Source organism: Siphateles boraxobius, unplaced genomic scaffold (genome assembly GCF_051911475.1).
Source record: "Siphateles boraxobius isolate OS27281-9 unplaced genomic scaffold, OSU_SipBor_1 31, whole genome shotgun sequence".
In the NCBI taxonomy this organism is placed as follows: domain Eukaryota; kingdom Metazoa; phylum Chordata; class Actinopteri; order Cypriniformes; family Leuciscidae; genus Siphateles; species Siphateles boraxobius.
In genome coordinates, this window is record NW_027508931.1 from 20,433,620 (window position 1) to 20,453,624 (window position 20,005).

The 20,005-nt window shown below is 39.3% G+C and overlaps 2 pseudogenes; both read right to left on the reverse strand.

The window, feature by feature from the left end:
• Window positions 1-3,878: 3,878 nt before the first annotated feature.
• Window positions 3,879-5,755, reverse strand: LOC143697099 (extracellular calcium-sensing receptor-like; annotated as a pseudogene).
• A 69-nt stretch (window positions 5,756-5,824) lies between these two features.
• On the reverse strand, window positions 5,825-10,773 carry LOC143697102 (extracellular calcium-sensing receptor-like; annotated as a pseudogene).
• Between the last annotated feature and the right edge of the window lie 9,232 nt (window positions 10,774-20,005).

The window sequence follows — 20,005 nt, forward strand, 5'->3', positions numbered from 1 at the left end:
GAGTACAACATACGCCACTCTGCCTCAACGGAGGCCCCAGTTAGTCAGGTGCCTACCATCTATGCATGGGCGTCAGCTCAGGGCAATGCTCTGGCTTCAGGGGAGCATACTTCGACCAAAGAAGAAGTGAAGCTTACTTCATACTCGACCCGAGCCATAGTGGTTCGAGGTAGGATAAAACAGAACTGGGAGTGAAGTGCTCAGACCTACCCTGTATCACAGGGGGATACTCACACCTCACCCTGAGGTTACCAGGGTGCGGGCCTGCCAGCGGCTCTAGGGGTGACAGAAATTTATCTGTGCTCAACTTAGGGGAGTGGGGCTTGAATGAAAGCCAACCACCTACAACCTAGCGCTCGAGCAGTAGCTCAGCGAGGTGAGTGAAGCCTAAACTGGCGGCCTAAATCCGTAGACCAGTTCTGCATGGCAGGGTCGGGCAGGAAACCCCGCTCAATAAAGACATATATACCACGGAGGCCAGTTTGAGGCCTACCATGTCCTTACAAACCATCCTCTGCACCACGCTGCATTACTCTAGTCACCCCAGAATGCAGAGAAGGGGGGCGGGCCTTGGCCTAACGACTCCCATGGGAGGAGGCTGTTTATACAGGGATGCTAGAAACCTACATTCACAAAGTGAAGGTTCAGAGGAAGCAATGCTAAATTTTTAGCAGAGCGCCTTTATTATCCCTGGCACAGCCTAGGCCAGCTACAGAGGCGGCCCTGGTGAGGGCCAGCCTGCAGGCATAGATCTATCTGAGGGCTCGGAGGAGCCACAGCCTTACTAAAGAATATAGTCTGTATTCTATATTCCAAACAAAGGGCTGCATGATCGCTCAGCCTAATGAAAATCCAAACAGAGCTCAAGGGGCGAAATACTCAGGAAGAAGTCAAACGGACCCGTGGGCCGGACATAAGATCTATCTGAAGCTCTAGCGTCAGTCAACACTCTAAGTAAAAAATTCTAAGAGAGAGACCAACTACTCTACCCTGAGGTGGCTAACAGCCCGATGGCTAACATAGTTATCGTTCTGGCCACCTAATGGGGAACTTCAGGGCCCTAATAATCCAGGAAACTTCTCTTACCTTATTACCTGATGACATGGCAAATGACATGACCCCATAGCTCTATACAGGGAACGAGGTCTGTAGAGAGATACATTTCGGAATTTTAATTCACAAAAAATTTACTCTTGAAAGACCAGTCAGCTCACCTGCGGCGTGCGGAGTGAAGACTCGCCAGATAGTTCTTTACGAACCTGGGGTCCACCACTTTACATGCCTGAAAGAGGCGTTTCTACTAACCAAGCCTAGGCGGGCCATTGGAACATCGTTCTTATCATAGGCCCAGTCCCAGGCCTGATGTAATGAACGTCTGGGGAGTCAGAAGAGAGGAGAGGGCTGGATTTCTTTTTAATGAAGCCCTCCGGGGAGATTATCCATCAGCGACGCTGTATGCGCTTGTGCTGGATAACCTCCCTCAGATCCCTCTTCTAGCGGGAGTCACGCCTTTTCTGCGCCCTGTTCCTCTACGGAGGGGGCGCACGAGAGGCGACACTGGCTCTCTGGCCCTGTCTACGGTACTCAGACCGTGAAGGGCCAGGCCCTCCCGCCTGCCTGGGCGTGGAACCGGATCTCAGCGGTATGCATGTCCTAAAAGCAGCTGAGCGCGCCTTCGCCTCCCTGAACTTCCCAAGCACCGCCTCCACGGAGGGGCCAAAGAGTTCAGAGGGCGAAACCGACGAATCGAGGAGAAAGGCCTTCTCTTTCTCCTCGACGTCGGCCAGGTTTAACCAAAGCTGTCTCTCCGTGGCCACCATCGCCGCCATCGACCGACTGATCGTGGCAGCAGTTTGTTTGGTGGCCCGGAGCGCAAGCACCGTGGTTCGGCGCGGCTCAGTAACCGCCTCAGGGGACATCCCTGCCCCCTGGTCGAGATCCTGCAGCAGGTCGGCCTGGTATGCTTGCAGCACCGCCATGGTGTGCAGGGAAGCACCAGCCTGAACTGCTGCTGTGTATGCTCTTCCATTCAAACGCGCTGTTGTCTTCAGCGGTTTGGATGGCAGAGTTGGAGCTCACAGTGTCGACACCTGCCCAGACACGAGATAGTTCGCAAACGACTCGTCAAATGGGCGGCATCGACACATACCCATGCTCTGCGATCCCCTCGACATCAGCGATATTAACCCGCTGATGTCAGTGAATACGGCAGAGTATGGGCTCTTCCATGCCCTCTCGATCTCCGTGTGAAGATCAAGAAGGAATGGAAGGCTCACCTGAGCTGGTGGTGTATGGCCGGGGAGAAACCGATCGCCGAGCCTACCGCGAGCGGTCTCTCCTCTAGCGCGTCGCCATGGCAGCTACAGCCTGTTGGCGGCGCGCTCCACAACATCCACCAGACCTGCATACACGGGGCAGGGTGGCTGAGAGGGTTCATGATCTACCTGATTATAAACCTCCTCAGCCATCTCCTGCTCGTCCTGAAGAGCAGCAACTGCAGGAAGCCGTCGGTGAGAAATCCTCATCATCGACCTGCAGTTCGCCCTCGTCAGCCGTCGAATCATCTGAGAGGTTTACAGCACTCTCAAGATGATCGACGAGCTCTATCTGGAAGCCCATGATGCAAGTCGCCGCTCTGCCTCGGCACGAGCGGTACCACGAGGACCAGACGTTGAACCCCCTTCACTCGAGAAGAGGGCCAGACGAGAGCGGAGCGTTTTAAGAGAAAAACGCTCACAGTTCACACAGAGGATTCCCTCGAGAACCTCCCGTGTGCACTCTTCTCCCAGGCAGGAAAAGTACACTCGTGTGCTGTACATTTAATTTTCTTACCGTTTCATTGAGTAGCGTTTTCAAACAGACAGTCCCTGAAGACGATGAGATGATTTGTCATGTTTGCAAGGCGCCCTTTTATACTTCCAGGTCGCACGTTAATCATTCATGCTAATGATACACGGGCTGTCGCCGGTCAATATGATTGACGTGATTTGATAGTGATTTCAGACACCTGTCACGCCTGAGGCGTTCCCCCATAACGTCGTTGACGTATTGTTGAGTTCCCTTCGAGAGGGAACACTAGTGTTGCTTTGCCTATGGCAAGCACCACTAATAATAAGTATGCACAATAACACTAGTGTTGCTTTGCCTATGGCAAGCACCACTAATAAGAATAAGAATAATAAGTATGCACAATAACACTAGTGTTGCTTTGCCTATGGCAAGCACCACTAATAATAAGTATGCACAATAACACTAGTGTTGCTTTGGCTATGGCAAGCACCACTAATAAGAATAATAAGTATGCACAATAACACTAGTGTTGCTTTGCCTATGGCAAGCACCACTAATAAGAATAAGAATAAGAATAATAAGTATGCACAATAACACTAGTGTTGCTTTGCCTATGGCAAGCACCACTAATAATAAGTATGACGGATAACAATAGTGATGCCTTGCCTTTGGCAAGCACCACTAATAATAATAATAAGTATGCAAGAGAACACTAGTGATGCCTTGCCTTTGGCAAGCACCACTAATAAGTAGGCAAGAGAACACTAGTGATGCCATACCTTTGGCAAGCACCACTAATAAGTATGCAAGGAACACTAGTTATGCCTTGCCTTTGGCAAGCACCACTAATAAGTATGCACAAAAACAATAGTGATGCCTTGCCTTTGGCAAGCACCACTAATGAGCCTGCTATTTCAATGAAGTATCTCTTAGCCTATATCTGATCATATACCACTCTTTTAGAAATAGACTTGTTAGTGTTTTAAATAACGTTTTTATGGCAGTGTATATGATAATTTAGATTAAAATAATTGTAAAACTTTTCCATTTAATCCTCTTTTGATGAACAGCAAGTGTTAAAATAGCAATTAAACAAACATGACCTGTTGTGTTGCTAATCTCTCCTGGAGGGCATGGAATACAGTCAAAACAACAGATGGGTCTTCCTGGCTGCACAGCTTCCTAGTGGCTAGGGTACAGGTCTCACTGCACACAGACACGGGCACCTGCCACACATTAGGGAAAAGCTACTTGAACAATAATATAAAAATAATATGCCATGTGACATGTTTGCACATGTTTACACATGTTTGTCTTGTTGATCTGAGCCTATACGATGCATCACTGCATCTCATGTGCACTTGGGTATTTGGTTGTGATTGGAAAGTTAATTTGAAAAGAGACCCTTACAGTCTTTAGGCCTCCTCCCCAGATGATGTTGACATTGTTCATAGTAAACTGTTGCCCACGAGGCAGAGTTGCATTATAGTAGCCAATTGTGGCTACGTCCATGGTGCCTTTTGTGACCTGTTGTAAGTTATCAGTTCGTACCTTGCAGGGGAGTTGCCTTCACTATCAAAAAACAGCGTTTCTCCCCTATTCATGCTGAAATTTACGGTTTGCAGATGATGCAAAACCTGTAATTATAGAAAAGGTTTTAATGTTCTTATTTTAAATTTGCAGTAATCTCATTTTGGATTCAGAATAACCTCCTTTTAGCAAAAACAAAGTTGAAAAGCATATAATTTTAAAACTACACTTTAGTAACATCATATATGGTGACTTCAGTGATTAAAAAAAAATCTTATTTAATAGTAAATTGTTCATTCATCTTTTGTTTAAATCATGCAATTTACTTGGATTTATACATATATTTATAGTTTGGTTTTAAGATTTCAACATTTTAGAAGTAGTTCACCTGCCAGGGTTGTATTGTTGTTGGCTGTGCACAGGTGGCATTATCAAATGTGAGTTTTTGCTGCTTACATGACAGTAGATTGTGCAGTGCATGAGAAATTGCATACACAGCAGTGTATACATTATTGATAAATCTCAGATCAGACACATCAGTAAAATAATGTTTGACATATTTCAAGTTCTCCTAGCCGTTGCATGCCCGCATAATTGTATTTGGGCTTAATGAGCACTGAAAAACATTTTCCCAGTATTCTTTGAGAAACATCCTTTTAGGAAATTGGGAGGGGTTGATGTCCTGTAGAAAAGGGCCTAGTCCAGGTATTTGAGCATTGCGTACAGTAAATCCTATAGATCCAATCAGCAAATTGTGCAAAAACAAATAAAAAACAAAATTAAAAGACAGCAGCCCCTCAAGGACAGCTGCTGTCTTTTACTTTAGTTTTGTATTTGTTTATTTTATTATTAAAGTGTGTGTTGAACGTTCGCCGGTTCCTGCCACCTTCTTCCTATAACATCTGAGCATGTTACTATATATATATATATATATATATATATTTATATATGCTTGGAAACTGATTGCTGATTATTTTATGGCCTTCTATGTACTTCAGGTCTTCAAGTCTTCAAGTGGAGGCATGCAGGAGGTGCATAGTTGGTATACATTTTATTTGGTACAGAATAGTTAGAAATATAACCGTTACATTCATTGAGAAGCTTATATGACGCTGTTACCCATTAAAACATTTAGAGTGATAGTGTGTAATCATTGAATGCAAGTTTTTATTAGTAATAATAATAATAATAATAACACTACTCATTCTATTCTCATATCCACCCATGAAGATCTGATAAATACATAGACTCACAGTATGAGAAATACAAGAGAGATAATGAACTTCATTGTATTACATTAGTAGTCCTACACTTTTTTTTCCACTAGAGGGAGATCATATCTGTGGCATTCACTTGGATGACTGAAAGAGTTCAGGTCTTCACTGATGCATTTGATGCAGTCTGATGTGACCTTTGCAGTTTTTGTCCTTTTCATAAATTCATCAATTCTTGTAATTAAGTTAAATGTGTTCTGTTTATGTCACATTATTTTTATAACATCTGTAGTTATTAGGCTATGTTCTGTTTCTGTATGATCCGTTTAATGTGGCATTCTTCCCAGTCATTTTTTTTGTTGTGTTTGCATCTGGTCTTAAAAAGATGACATAACATTTTGGAATGAAAATACAGATCAGTAAACTATAACTGGATGCTAAAATGGCAAATACCTCCACAGCTACTGTTAACTTTCCAGGTGTGCTTAGGTAAGCTGGGATAAAGGCAATCCAGACAGAACAGAAAATGAGCATACTGAACGTGATGAACTTGGCTTCATTGAAGTTATCAGGGAGCTTCCGGGCTAGAAAAGCAAAAATGAAACACAAGACAGCCAGTAGGCCAAAGCATCCCAGAACAGCACAGAAACCGACAGCTGAGCCTAATCTGCATTCTAGGATGATCTTTTCTCTGTAGTAGTTCATGTTCATATATGGGAAAGGTGGGGATAATGTTAACCAAAGGATGCAAATAAGGACCTGTACAAGAGTAAAGCTAACAACACTGATTCTTTGTTGAAGAGGCCCGAACCATTTCATGACATTACTTCCTGGATGTGTAGCTCTGAAGGCCATTAACAACACTATTGTTTTCCCCAGAACACAGGAGATACATAGGACAAAAGTGATACCAAATGCTGTGTGACGCAACATACAGGACCACTCAGTGGGCCGACCAATGAAAGTAAGTGAAACAGAGGAAACACAGAGTCAATGAGAAGAGCAGCAGGAAGCTCAGCTCTGAGTTGTTGGCTTTTACTATTGGTGTGTCTCTGTGGTGAGAGAAAACTAAAAATATGAACATAGTTCGAAATGCCCCAAGAATCCCAAACATCATTAAAATGATCCCCATGATTTCGGTGAATGACAGGAATTTCACTGTCTTTATGATACACTCATCACCTCTGCTATTGGACCAGTATCCAAAAGGGCACTTCACACAGTCAGATGCATCTGATGTGGATGAAAATTGAAGTGCAATAGTAATGAGCCTGCTATTTCAATGAAGTATCTCTTAGCCTATATCTGATCATATACCACTCTTTTAGAAATAGACTTGTTAGTGTTTTAAATAACGTTTTTATGGCAGTGTATATGATAATTTAGATTAAAATAATTGTAAAACTTTTCCAGTTGATCCTCTTTTGATGAACAGCAAGTGTTAAAATAGCAATTAAACAAACATGACCTGTTGTGTTGCTAATCTCTCCTGGAGGGCATGGAATACAGTCAAAACAACAGATGGGTCTTCCTGGCTGCACAGCTTTCCTAGTGGCTAGGGTACAGCTCTCACTGCACACAGACACGGGCACCTGCCACACATTAGGGAAAAGCTACTTGAACAATAATAGAAAAATAATATGCCATGTGACATGTTTGCACATGTTTACACATGTTTGTCTTGTTGATCTGAGCCTATACGATGCATCACTGCATCTCATGTGCACTTGGGTATTTGGTTGTGATTGGAAAGTTAATTTGAAAAGAGACCCTTACAGTCTTTAGGCCTCCTCCCCAGATGATGTTGACATTGTTCATAGTAAACTGTTGCCCACGAGGCAGAGTTGCATTATAGTAGCCAATTGTGGCTACCTCCATGGTGCCTTTTGCGACCTTTCGTAAGTTTACCAGTGAAAGTTACCAGTTACCTTGCAGGGGAGTTGCCTTCACCATCAGAAAACAGTGTTTCTCCCCTATTCATGGTGAAATTTACGGTTTGCAGATGATGTAAAACCTGTAATTATAGAAAAGGTTTTAATGTTCTTATTATTTTTAATTTGCAATAATCTCATTTTGGATTCAGAATAACCTCCTTTTAGCAATGTGGAAACATAAAATTGAAAAGCATATAATTTTAAAACTACACTTTAGTAACATCATATATGGTGACTTCAGTGATTTAAAAAGATCTTATTTAATAGTAAATTGTTCATTCATCTTTTGTTTAAATCATGCAATTTACTTGGATTTATACATATATTTATAGTTTGGTTTTAAGATTTCAACATTTTAGAAGTAGTTCACCTGCCAGGGTTGTATTGTTGTTGGCTGTGCACAGGTGGCATTATCAAATGTGAGTTTTTGCTGCTTACATGACAGTAGATTGTGCAGTGCATGAGAAATTGCATACACAGCAGTGTATACATTATTGATAAATCTCAGATCAGACACATCAGTAAAATAATGTTTGACATATTTCAAGTTCTCCTACCCGTTGCATGCCCGCATGATTGTATTTGGGCTTGATGAGCACTGAAAAACATTTTCCCAGAATTCTTTGAGAAACATCCTTTTAGGAAATTGGGAGGGGTTGATGTCCTGTAGAAAAGGGCCTAGTCCAGGTATTTGAGCATTGCGTACAGTAAATCCTATAGATCCAATCAACAAATTGTGGCCTTGGCTATCTGCAAGAGAGTCATCTGTGATGCAGGCATCACTTCCGATCCACTGCAGTCCTGTAATATTTTGCCTGTATAGCTCATCCACCAGTATCTTGATCTCTCTGTGGGACATGAAAGCCATTATTACCTTAGATGTGGAGGTTATGATAATGTCTACTATATTTGTTAAAGAAGTGTTTGATCCTGTGTTTTCAAAAGCCTCTGAGTATTCAATACAGACTCCTTCTTCGGCAGCCTTAATAAATGAGGCAATGCCTGTTTTACCATAATCATTGTCATTACTTAAGGCTCCCACCCATGTCCAGCCAAAATGTTTCACAAGCTGGGCCAGAGCACTGCTCTGGTAGTAATCACTTGGAATAGTTCTGAAGAAAGAAGGAAACTCTTTTCAGCAAATGACTGATCTGTGTGAAAACAATTACAAATGTGAAACTGCATGAATGAAACTGGGTGAATTTCATTCTTCAATGCCTTGGCTTTTTAATTTTTTGTGTGTCAACATATCATTGGTTATTCAATTAAATGTATTTGTATAGCGCTTTTCACAATACATATCGTTTCAAAGCAGCCTTACAGAAAATGCATGCATCTACATTACAAGTTAGAGTGATCTGTTATCAGAGGTGACTGTCCAAGTACATATAATCAAGCAGTTAGCTAACCTTGTATTAACATAAAACAATAAGCTCAATTAAGTCATTAATACTAGTTGTAAACATAATGATTACAAATGCAAATTAATGCAAATGAAACATGCTTAATCATCTGTATAATATATTTTCAGCTTTCGATTATAATATATAAACAAATATAAAATACTTTTTTTTTCACCCTCCATTAGAGACAGGAAATGTCAAAAACAAATGGCATGGAGCTTTATGTAACTTTATATAGCAGCATATTAATAGAACATTTCATGTGTGAGCATACTGTGTTTATATATATATATATAATTGGGTGACATCTTACCACAGGTATTTGGAATAGGCCAGTTATTCTGACAAAGCCAATTGTTGGAGTGGATCCTGAATGACCTATTATAGCCTGCACAGTATCGGCCTTGGTGCAGTTTATTTTGTCAGTGACATCATCATGTTCATTGGACAGTGAAAGTGCAGACTGAAGAATATTAGAGAATCCACAGGCATTAAAGATTTCATATCCCAGAGTGTGGTTTGGGAGTAAATTTCGTTTTTTATTTATTTCATCTATTGCAAAGATCATAGTGCATGCAAATTTAAATTCCCTGTAATTGATACTACAGAGATAAAAAAAAAAAAAAATCGGACAGACAAGTACCACTTCTGCAAAGCACAAATACAGTATAAAACATTACATTATGTAATTCCACAAATTACAAATTACACTATGATAACAATTTGCTTTGAAAACATACTTACTCCTTGCTCTTTGGTTGAGGAGGTAATCGGTTAAATTTCGGAATCACCCCAGTATACCCTGTGTAAAATGTGAAGATGCCTCCAATTTTTAGGGCTCCATCTTTGATGAACTCAGGCAGGTGTTTTACCCTGTCGCTTACAAACTGTCTGTTCTGCCCTGATCAAAACCAACTTGAGCAGTAGTAGCTCTAGAATCAACATTGTGGGCCGGATCCTTTCAAATATTCTGTGACCAAACACATTCACCCTTTTTATATACCAAACCTTTTGTTTACACCCTTAACAGAGGATGTTTTACCGACATACATCATATTATTTGGATGTTTACATCATACACATAATTTTCTTTGAAAATTATATAATAATTTAGATTTACGTGAAATTAATACAATATGTATTCATGGTATGCAAAGAAATAGAACAAAACTTTTTCAGGCATGACATGAAACATTTTTATTAGTTTTAAAGCATTCACAAAGCATATTTTATATATGATTTAATATATTTATACTGTACAAATTAGACATTATTTACAGTATGTTGTATATACAGTATATTGGAGTAAATGACATTTGGGTATAAAGTGTTTTAATTACTTCTGTCAGTTAAACGCATTATTAACGGCGTAAACGCAAACCCATTTGAATGGCGTAAATTTATCGCGAGATTAACATTCTTTTTGGCCTAGCAAACTTTGTAGTTTTTTTCACATGCTGTTGCAACAACTAGTAACGTTAGAAAAACTACAACACCACACCGGATCTAGCTAGACCAGAACCAAAACAACAGGCAAGCCATACTCACACTTATTTGGGCTTGCGAACCGGCCAAAGAGTAGTAGGCTAACGTTATGTTTTGAGTGGATGGCGAGCGCGAGACGCCGAAATGGATGCCAATAAGATTCTGAATGGAAAGTATACTTTTAAAAAGTTGCCAAATGGTTCCATTGACAAGACCAAAGTGATCTGTGTGTTTCGTAGTTGTAAACTGAGCTATCAATCAAAGCACGTCCAGTCTAAAATACCACTTGATGGCCAAGCACACAGCTGATCGAATTCTCCACCCCCTCGTCAAAGCCAGGCGACAATGGATGACTTCAGACATAAGCACATGGATACCACAACTAAAAGCAAACTTACTGCCGATCCACTTTTCCATTTGATAAGACCATTAAAATGAGAAAAAAAAGTATGGGACAAAAATAAATGAAGGGACATTTAGAATAGATAAAAATGTGTGAGTAATTGCATGTAAGGGATCCACTGAAGGCAAGTTGTAGAACCCAAGTGCAGTTTATTTAATTTAAACAAAAGCAAACATCAAACAAAAACATGGCGTGGCACGAAAACTCAAAATCAGACCATGAACAGAACGTAGACTTACACACAGTGGAAAACAGGAAACACAATACTTGACACAGACACATGGCAACCATGAGGACTTAAATACACACAAGACTAATGACTAGACAAGGGACACCTGTGAACAATGAAACCATGAACTAATAGGCTTGTTCGACTTGAACCGGCGCTGCACAGACCGATCGGTTGATGACATCAAAGTACGGCGAGAGCGATTAGAGAGCAGACGGCTCCTTATGCTTTTGAATCGCTCTCGCGGTACTTTGATGTCATCAACCGATCGGTCTGCGCAGCGCCGGTTCAAGTCGAACAAGCCTAATGACAACATGACACATCAGACAAGGGAACACATGGCAGGATCACATGACTAACAGGGAATCACATGACAGACATGGAACATGACATGAACAAACCAAAATGTGACTGAAACAAGACCAAATCGTGACATTGAAATTAATTGCGAGTTAACTATGACATTACTGCGATTCATCGCAATTAAATATTTGAATCGTTTGACAGCACTAGTTTTAATTCTACAATATATGGTGTAAAAACGTCTGAGTGCTGCCCTCTTCAGGTTGAATGGTGGCTACTGCAGTTGAATTTTACTATTGGATGTTGTGGTACTGCATGACTTAACAGAACTTATTATTATTACTTATTATTATTAAGCAGGCACCAGCTCACCACACCCTTGCCTATGCTTTTTCAAATGTTGCCAGAGGGTGGAGTCAGGCTCTGACCAGAGGTTGAGTTACCCTTTTAAGTTGTCCATTTATGTTTGCAATTGTGCTGCATTCACTCACAAACATAAATGTTTATATATTTACGGTAGGAAATTTACAAAATATCTTAATGTAACATGATCTTTACTTAATACCCTAATGATTTTTGGCATAAAAGAAAAATCGATAATTTTGACCCATACAATGTATTGTTGGCTATTACCACAAATATACACATCCTACTTGTGACTGGTTTATTGATCCAAGGTCACAAATGTTTAACATTATTTGTTGCATGGTACAACTTGGACACATAATTAATAATTAGTACATGACTTCATAGTATTGGCAATTTGAAAGTTGGTGTTGTTGTGGAAATTTTAATAGTCATTGATCCCAAACAGGTATCATAAGAGAAAGAACCTATTCTTGCAAGAATAAATACTTTTCTTTTTATTAATTTGACTCTGAGTGTCTCTTACGCAGTGATGATGTTTAACAGAATTTTTGCCACAACAATTTTGGTGTCAGAGTGGGATTCCTTGGAAGTGCCTTCTGGACCTGAGAGCGGACGGTGTTTGGCCACCTGGACTGAGCAGTTCCAGCTCTACCTCGTAAGCTTGAGAGAGAGGGGCCGACCGCTGTCGGGTCCGGGAGGGGCTCCACTGGAATCAAAAGAAAGCGAACCCGTGGCAACCAACATATCTCTGGTAAGAGACGTCTAAAATATTTTCTTTTGGGGAAAAGTATTTTGTTTCGGGTATGTGAGTGAACCATATTGGCTGAGGGCTGTTTCTGTGGTACGTAATCTGAGATTAATTGAGATCTATATATAGATCAAGAGGTTTCAAACAGATACGAGAGGAAATTATCTGAGATTAATTGAGGTCTGTAACAGATCAAGAGATTTCAAACAGATAGGTAACCTGAAAATGAGTTGTTCCGCCACGGAGCAAATTGTTTTTAGGTACTGAGGCTAATTAGGGGGAACCAGAACAGTTTTTGGTAAACCTTAATTAGGAGGGCACTAATAGTGCAACCCGACCGATTTGGGTTAAAAGAAAAAATCGGGTCTGTTGGGGACGCCTAACAGATCAGGAAAACGCGCGTTGAAGAGAAATCCACAGAGAACAGAGAAGCAGCCAATATGGGGAAGTCTCAAGGTAAGCATGCAAAATTTGATACACCGGTTTTTCTATCAAATGAGAAAATTATGGGGGAAAATTTATGTTTTAGATATTGAAAAAACTGAGAAAATACCATTATTTCCCAAGGGAGGGAACACTGAGCACAACTAGACTGAAAGTAGTGCGAGAATCAGTTGAACAGGGCAGTGAGAAACAAAAAGGTTGTTATGGCTGCATTCAACATGTGTGATTAGGCAGATAAAAAAGTCGAACTGCCAGGAGAAATAAAGTTTTTACTTCTTCATCCAGTAAATGGATGCATGACATTAGATGTCTGAGAACTTAAATTTACATGATAAGGATTGAAGTAGCAAGCAGCAATAAGGCTGTCTGTGTGAAATAGAGGGAACTGTAAGTGAGAGACTTGATGGAAGAGGGAAGTGAAAAACAAAAAGGTTGGTGTGTGAGATATGTGTGTGGGGATTGTTAGCAAACAATTATGTACTGGTTAGATAATGAAGGAACTGGCATGTAGAGAAAAGAAAGAATTAGCATGTAGAACAGAGGATGCAGAAGGAACTGACATGTAGGGAAAGATTGAGAAGGAATATAGTAGAAAACTATATGTGATGAAAATAAAATGTCTGACAGAATTTATGGAAGTCAAATTAACTGTATGAAAAATGAGTTTCAGAATAAAAATAAGGCATTGAGTATGATTAACGGGGATTAATGTGATATAAAGATAAGGAATGTTTCATTAAGCAAAATGGGGAAAAATTCTATATTTTAATGGTAAAATAATGATTGAAATTAGGTTTAGTTTTAGTTTCATAACCATTGTGTTTTGAACCTAGGGTCCAGCTATGCTGAGGATACAGCAACAGGGTTTGCTTATTCAGCCCGGTTCCCGGATGTTAGATATGTACTTGTTCTGTAATTAGGGTTGTTGATGATAATACCAAATTAGTAAAATGTAAAGACTACTTTGACCAAAAATTCTGGAAATCAATAATGTATATTGTTGGATATTTGTTGATATTAAGTAATTGAAGCAAAAGATATTGTCTGTTTTATAAATGAAATTATGGGTCGGGGATAATTTCCCTGGACAAGTATGACTAAAGTTAAACGAAATCTTTGTGAAAACAACTTAGAATATTTTGAGCATTTCGATGCAGCTTATTAAAATTAATGTGCGGCCAATGATAATGATGAAGATTATGATTTGGCTATTGTGATTAAATCCGCCACTGGTGGACTGTAAAAGAATACAGAGAACTGCTTAATCAGTGGCTCTGTTTACATTCCTGAATGGGACACACACTGCTTCAAGGGTGTGCAGTAAGTTGGAGCCGTTTGCAAGCTCACAGTGATCAAACTATAGTAAAGGACAGGTGTCTGATGCTGTAGTTGAGGCTGACACATGAACCCACTAGATGACAGAGAGTGTCTTGATTGTGGTCAGCAGGACATTCTAACATGTAACTGTAAATGCCCACCGAGAAGGTGTAATAAACAAAGTGTAATTAAGTGATATAAATTTCTGGTGTTAATGTGGGCTTGAAAGTAGATCAGTGTTTAATATGATGATATTAACATTTTCGTCTGAGAAGGAACAAGAGATAAAAACAAGGTCAAAGGATTGAACTCTTAAAGTGAATCCTTTTGAAGAAAAGATCTATAATAGTAATTTTTATAAGTGAATTGATGAATAAAGGTTGAGGTAAAATTACAGATAATGACTCCAACAAATGTGAGTAGCAAAATATATCAAAGTAACTAACAGGATGATTGTGTTGTAATTAAACATAAAAAAAAAAAGATTTTAGAGTATATAGAGAGACTAATCTCACAGATGATTTACAATAACTGCAAAAGTATCACAAGCAGAGAGTGCTTGCCTCGTCAAAATTAAATCCTAATTGGAGATTGATAAACTCCTAGGAAAAATTTAAGTCAAATATTAAACTATGGTAATTGAGATTGAGAAATGTGAAACGTTATTGAGAACTAGAATAATTATTTTTATGTAAGAACAAATAAGCAGAAGTAGTAGGCTACTGAATTAACAGTTGCTAAATGTAAAATGTGTTGAAAGGCATCTGAGTAAACAAACAGCTTGAAAAGTTGACCATGAAAGAGCTAGAAGCTGATGTTTTGCTTTCAAAAGATAAGTCTGCTATTGGCTGTAATGAAACAGTTCGCTTATCTAAATCTGATGTGTGCTGTGGCTGAAACAGCCAGTGCGACAGAGACTCAATCTGAGTGGAAATTTGTAATGTCTAGATTCCCTGACGTGGGCAAAGGACAACTGTAAAACTATGTTTATTTGAAAACGTATGTAATTTCTGGCAAAGAGGCCTTAAGCTGGGCTAGAGTTAAAATATGGTAGATAAAGTTTGATGTTAGAAGTTTATAAGAGGGCAGTGTACCAGTCTTGGATGCCTCAGAGTCTCTCTCATTAAATGTCAGATAAAAGCTGTTATCTGAGCCTGTGTCATAAGTGAAAATAAGTTATTGATAGTAAAGCACAGTGTTTCAGTTGAAAATCATAGACATGGAGAGGTTAAAAGAAATCATTGCCGTTCAGAGGGCAATTTGTATTTGTAAATGTTTTAAATGTAAAACTGAATGACTTTAAAGAAGTCTTTAAAATAATAATACAGACCTTAAACGATAGAGGTGACATTTTGATTAGCGTATTTTAGGACCAGTAACAACTTTGTCTAATTTAGTCTCCACCATTCAGGACCGATGGCTCCGGCTACAGATGAAGTACACTGAATGTACGGTTGTGATCTAAATTCACTGAGTATAGTCTAAGTAGCTAGGTTGCTGCTTTTAAGATAGTTAATGGATTTAAGTGATTAAATACTGTTGTTATTAACCTGTCTCCCTGTGAACACTATTAGGCAATCGGAATGGCTCTGGTGACTCTTGAACGTGCCTTTCCTAAGCTCCAGAAAACAGCTGAGTTCTGTTGAAGAAAACTGATTGTATTGGGAATGAGCGGTCACCAGTGTGTACGTGTGTACGAGTGGCTACTCAATGACGGGATGATCTTCCTGGCCAGGGGACAGCCCAACGCAGGGGGTCACGAAACAGGTGTTATTTGTGAGAAAGGTATGAGAGTTGAGCGCTGATTACTGGAGGCCACCGGGGTCAGCAGAGCATTGAGAGGTGAGATGCGCTGCGAGGTTAAAATTAACTTTACGGCAGTCTGACCCAGAAATGTGAGTTCCTCTATACCACTCACCAGAAACCGCATTCGTTGTATGGCTTGTTTTTCATTGTGACAAGTGTCTGAAACTATGCCAGGGGACGACACCCTGAAGAGAAGAAAATTAAAGATAAATGATTAGCGGGAGTGGACTTTCAAAAGCCAGCTGATTCCATGAGGTGATTGCCATTATTTGCTGCGGAGACAGTAACAAAACTTAATTATATGAGGGACATGATGTTGGTTGCCATATGGGCAAGTAAAATGTATAGAAGAGTTAATGTTGAGCTAATATGTTTATGACATAGTTTTAACTCCTGAAGGTCGTTGGACATGGTGGTGGCTAAAGATGAAGACAGGCTTTTGTCGATTTGAGAAGAGTCTGGATAACAAAGGTGAATGGTAAAAGGTTAATGTAATAAATTTAATATTACAATTTGTCTAAATTACAGTCTTAGGAGGCTGTTGAAAAAGATTATTTGTTTATAGTGAGAGAGACTGCTTGAGTGGAGGAAGGGATGGTAACTGTGTCTGTCTTTCTGTTATCGGCCTGATAGAGCAAGCTAAAGAACAAAATAGTGATAATGAACCAAAACAACCCAGCTGACTTTGCTAAGATGAAATGAATAATGAACAGACATGTTTTGAAACTGGTTAAGAGACCATGTAAAAATAGGTAAAAGCTACAGTAAAATGTGAAGTTTAAAATCTTACTTAAAATTTAAATCTTTTTAGAGATGATATAATGAAAAGCGAACATTAAAAATGAACAGTTAAAATATGTGTCTAATATGAGTGTGTGTGATGCACTCTATGTCTTGTATGTATTAGTTTGGGGCACTAATATTCCGCCTGAATGGTGTGTATATTGCGTCATTAACCTCTGGAATGAGTTTATCATTACAGATGGGTTAAGGCAAATGACAAATTTTAAAGAAGCTGATAATTCTGATGAAGAGACAATACAGAACATGGGACAAGCTTTAAGTTGATTGGCCATCAAGCTCTGTCTGGTAGTAATACTTTTGTCATACATAATGTAGATTTGAAGATCAGTAAATTGGAATTGTGTAGTTGTAGATCACCATCTGGCATGGGCTGAGATAAATGAAAATGTTGTAGATTTGAGGGAAACAACAAAGTGACATATTGGCTAAGTCAACATGAAATTATCAAGAGAGCCCCTCACATTTATGATTATTGTGAACAAAGGGGGAGAAATGATTGACTGACATTGACCAAGTCTGCACAGCACGACCTGACCTGATAGGGAAAATTGATGACTTTGGAAATGTTTGTAGATGACTGACTTGTGAGACCAAACAACAGGCCTGAAAAGCAGAATACGCTGTGAGACTGAGGGCCGTTGCCTTTCAAATACTTCGATAAGAAGATGAGATTGTGGCTTTAAGTGAAGAATGTAATATTTTTGTTTCAGAGGCAGAGAAAGATGTCTGGAGGAAATTTGTCTGAAGGACAACGTTTGGGTTAGTGTTGATGGCAAACTTTATAAAAAACACTATGTTAAATGTTATGTTAAATTGATGCTCGAGTTGTGTCGTGCATCAAGAGGGAGATGGTATAACAATTGCCAAATATGGATTATTAAGGGGTTCACATTTGCTGAATAAATGTTGGGAGAACACTAGGGGTAATTTGATAAAAGCCCTGAAAGAAGCCATTTTTTCTGCCTAACAAAATGGATGTCTGTGAGTGTGCCGCACACACCAATAACAAAGATTGTTTCAACAGGAAACGCCAGGGCATCGAAGGCCACGGGAGAACAGTAGACAAAAGAAACTACGTACTTTACTATCTGACAATAACCTCGAAATCTGTTTCTCTTTACAGAGAGCATGCAGGATTGGGAGACAGGGCAAAATGGGCCCAATAAAATAATGGTTATGGATGAATTTGGCTAACTGTCCTGGCCTGGGTTATTAGTGTGGCAGAAAGGTGCTACACCTGCGCAGCGCATAACTTAAAATTTTCCTTTTACAGAATGTCAGGAAGGATTGGATCAAACAGAACTAATTCTGTTCCAAATGTATAAATATTGTGTGGACATGAGGACAGGGGTTGAGTGTTTTTCAGGGTAAAAGGACCCCGAGTGCTATTAAGTGAGCAAGAAATTATCCGGAGATAATGTTTCAGGTTGTTGATTCCACAGGTCACACCAAAGGGGACGAGCGGCAAGACAAGCGGTCACTAACAAAATACTTAAGGTCTCCATTCACAGGTGACAGTTCACTCCAGTGGGGGTGCGGTCGTGATTTAAGGGAAAACCTTATAAGGATCAGAAAATGGTTGGAGAGTGTGACACCTGGGTCCAAGCCTCTCACCTACACCAACAGGCCACAACCATCCCATAGTCCATGGGGCGAACGAGACGATCAACACGCCTGGAGGAGGATGTGAACCAACTAATGGTTTAAGAATGTGGTTTTGTGATTATTTTGAGGATTTGATTCGATTAAATCAAAATAGGGCTTAGTATTGATATACACTAGATCAAAAGATTTGATTGGTTACTTATTCATTAGAAAATATTTCAGGTAAATTATAGGGATTATTATTGAAGAAACTTGATGATTAGGCTGTCCATTAAGGGTAAGAAAGGCCGATCATGGGAGAATATGTATGGTAATAAGCTAAAAGATGGTCCGTATTTGAAATATTAGAGTTAATTTTGAACAACTACATTGGTTAAAAGAATGGATAAAAAAAAAAATATAAAACCTTTTCAGGATAGATTTTATTAAATATGGTGTTAAAAGTTAAGAAAATATGGTTAGGAAAATGGAGGCGATGTATGGAAATGGGCGTGGACTGATGGTAAATGGATAAGATTGGTTAATCTTTGGGGGGTTGGGGGTACTGTACTACCAATTTCAGCGATAGGATTATCAATATTGTTATGTTTACCATGCATTATAATGTGTTTCCAGCTCAGTACAGAGACTGGTTAAAGCTGGGAGTCTGTTCAATTGGATGAACAAAATATGATGATACAAGTAGTGGGAGCTACTGTGACATGTGCTAAAGTGTATGTTTCCTTTTCTTTTTCTTTCTTTCTATGAATGTTTTTGATATGAACAGAAGGTTAAAAGCTGTGGTTATCCGCTATGTGATGACGTACAAGGAGAGGGGTCGAAATGAGGGATTTTATTCTACTTTTATTTCTTCGTATTTCTTAGCCTGTTGAAATGCCATGTGGGTTTCAAGATGTGTAATGATAACCAGGGTGTTAAATTGATGTGTTTCCTACTTAAACTATACACTATTTCTTGTTTATACTGAGGTGACTGAGGGTCCGACCTAGGTCGGGAGTGCAATAACAGTGCTTATTCATTCAGCCCGGCCGCAGATAAAGTCTTTACTTGCTTGCTAATAGTTAAGGGACTATCCCCACAAAAACAGCCTAGGCTTTTTACTTTTCCAAATGTTATTTCACAAATGTTTAAGAGAGTGGTCAGTGAAAACCAGAGATGAAGAGTATAAGTGTGATGAAATGACTTAAAATTTGTTCTATTATTTTTATTATTATGATTGGGTAATCTGAATGATAAAAAGGGGGGAATTGTTGTGGAAATTTTAATAGTCATTGATCCCAAACAGGTATCATAAGAGAAAGAACCTATTCTTGCAAGAATAAATAATTTTCTTTTTATTAATTTGACTCTGAGTGTCTCTTACGCAGTGATGATGTTTAACAGAATTTTTGCCACAACAGTGTCATATCAAGATTAAATTAAAAACAAAATATATGATTGGTTTGATAAGGCATCATTTGTAAGTAGTGAAGGTAAGCTAACATTCACAATTATTCATAATTTATTTATTTAAGCATTTTTGATATATATTCCAACGTTTATTCAGTAAAATATAAGGTTTCAGTAGAATAGTAATGAATTTAGTAAATGTAGAGGCTACAATCATAATTCATAAGCAAAC